This window comes from Zalophus californianus, chromosome 4, assembly GCF_009762305.2.
Source record: "Zalophus californianus isolate mZalCal1 chromosome 4, mZalCal1.pri.v2, whole genome shotgun sequence".
Taxonomy (NCBI): domain Eukaryota; kingdom Metazoa; phylum Chordata; class Mammalia; order Carnivora; family Otariidae; genus Zalophus; species Zalophus californianus.
The window spans coordinates 60,844,852-60,847,424 of NC_045598.1; the positions used below are offsets into that span (position 1 = coordinate 60,844,852).

Genomic DNA, 2,573 nt, shown 5'->3' on the forward strand with positions numbered 1-2,573 from the left:
ATGAAAATAATGGTTTGGATATTTGAACGCTCATGGTCGACAGACATAACTGGGGGTTGGGAAAGGAAGGAGGACATCCTCCAATGATCTTCTCAAATAGGCAACACCTTGACTCCTAGGCCAGATATTTCTGAAATTCTTGATCCATAATGAAAACACATTGACAACAATGTCCTAGAGAAATGAGTCCTACCATGATCTTAGTAGTAACTTTGGTTCTAAGAGAAGATATGATAGCTGTAAGGAACAGATGCTCCACCTTCCACCATATTATCCATCCATAACAGGCAAAAATGCTGGCATGATATGTGGCCAAAATGAAAAGTAAATAAGACATAGGCACTTACCATTATAGCTATAATGCACTGTGTGCCTAAAATATAATAGGGTATTTCCTTCATTACTGATAATACTATTGTACAAAGGGACAAACTGTCTCTGAAGGGCTTAGTAACCTCCCAAAGTCATGCAACTAGAAAGAAATAAAGTCAAAGATTTAATGCCAGATTTATCTGAGCACAGGCATTAGATGTCCAGGATTTTTTCAGGTGCCATCAAGGATAAAAGAAGCAGTGGTAGCTAACAGAACTGAGTACTTGCTACTTTCCAGGCACTGGTCTAAGAATTTTGCATATCGCACCTCATTTATTCTTCACAATAAGATTTTTAGATAGATATTATTATAATTCAATATTTAAATTTAAAAAATGGACATAGAATTTAATTAACTTGCTCACTGTTGACCATCTAATAAGTGGCAAAAATTCTTTTTTTTTTTTTAATTTTGACCTCAAAGCGAATGTTCTTAGCCACTACTCTTAATATACAATGTTTGAACTCTAAAAGACTATATTCTATTTGGAACCAGAATTCCATACTCATACACTCAATGCATTCATTCAATGTATCTTTATTAAGTACTGACTATATGATACACTCTATTAGAAACTGGGGATCCAAATAAAAGTAAACCAATGTGTCTGCCTTTGGGAACTGATAACAGTACCAGTAGCCAAAACCAAACCTGATCACAGAAGGCCATCTATACTTACATGATCACATATGATAAAAATCACAAATCCTAGCCTGGGTAGAAATAGAACAGAAATAGAATACTAAAAGCAAGATGAAAATGATGGTAGTATTTATTTCAGATATGCGTAGAGTCATGCTATATGTTGAATTACTTAAACTAAACCCTCAACAAACATCCTGTACTGGGCCTTTTTTAGATACTCAGGAAACTGCTAGTAAAGGGAAAAGAGAGAAAAATTCCCTATCTTAATGGAGCTCAAATATGATAAAGCCCCAATTGTCTTTACTGTATTACCTTTATTATATTACCTTTATCAGTAGAAGTACTATTAGTCTAATTAATATATAAATAGAAGACATTTGCTATTGATTTTGTATATTTCCTGGTATATATGGAAAGACAAAGGAATATGTGATTTTATAAACAAATATCATTCACTCTTCAGATCTACTGATTGAAAAAATAGTTAACATTAAATACTGACGATCATTATATCTCCTGTTTAGTTTGAATATCATTTTCCTCTAGCAGATAGTGAAATAATACCTTACTTCTACTTTTTTTTTTTTTTCTTTTTTTGTGTCCAGGAAACCTCCACCAGTTTCGGAAACCCAGATCGGTGGGCAAAGAATGGTCAACAGAATTAACCAGCAGCATATAGCCCTCGTGGCTGGTTGTCCCCTCCCCCAAGAAAATCGAAAAGACCTCCCAAGCACCCTAAAAGCAAGTGTCCTGAAAAACGTAACTGTTCAAGGCGGGAGAAAACAAAACAAGCTCAGCAAACCCAAGTTTGTCTGAAGCCGTGTGAACGCTCTACTGTACCCCGTCGCGGTTACAGCCAAAACTCTGCCTTTCCATAAACTGCAATAACCAGGGGAAAGCGCGAACGCAGTCCCCCACTACCACAAATTATGCAGTCGAGTTTCCCACATTTGGGGAAATCGCAGGGGTCAGCACATCCGGAGTGCAATGGATAAGCCTCGCCCTGGGAAAACCACCTTCATGATCATGGTATCTCCCCTGCCAGGTACCTTACTTCTACTTTTAAACCCCTTTGTTGAGCTGTTGAGTTCCATCCCAGCAGTGTGCGTGCATATAGGACTGCATGCCAGTCAAGCACGTTCTCTCACTACCTGGCAGTCTTCCACCCCCACCCGATGCCACAGCTGTCCTAAATCAGTTAATATTAAGTAAAAACAGGATACTACACCTCTACTTTAAATCCACACCATCTTATATTTTATCCTAAAATATTCCTTTTCTCTTGGTATCTCTGAAATTTTCTTTTAACCAAATGTATTGTGCTTTTGACTTCATGGCAAATAGGCAAATTAAACATGAAGAAATAAAAGCACTGCCCAATCTGGCTTAAGTGCAGAAGTCCATTTAATTCTACTGCTCTTCCCAAGTAGTTCCCAGGGTCCACACTGAATGGATATAATTTTGCAGCTACTAATTTTCTTAGGGGTTCAAAAGAAGTCATGAGAAAATATGTATGTGGCCAAAAAAGAGCTTTTTAATGCATTTTGCAATTTAT

At 37.0% G+C, this 2,573-nt stretch overlaps 1 non-coding gene across 1 annotated transcript; it reads right to left on the bottom strand.

Moving 5' to 3' along the window:
* Positions 1 to 1,907: 1,907 nt before the first annotated feature.
* On the bottom strand, positions 1,908 to 2,071 carry LOC113917701. Its single transcript, XR_003518328.1, has one exon. It is a non-coding gene; the product is annotated as a U1 spliceosomal RNA (small nuclear RNA).
* Between the last annotated feature and the right edge of the window lie 502 nt (positions 2,072 to 2,573).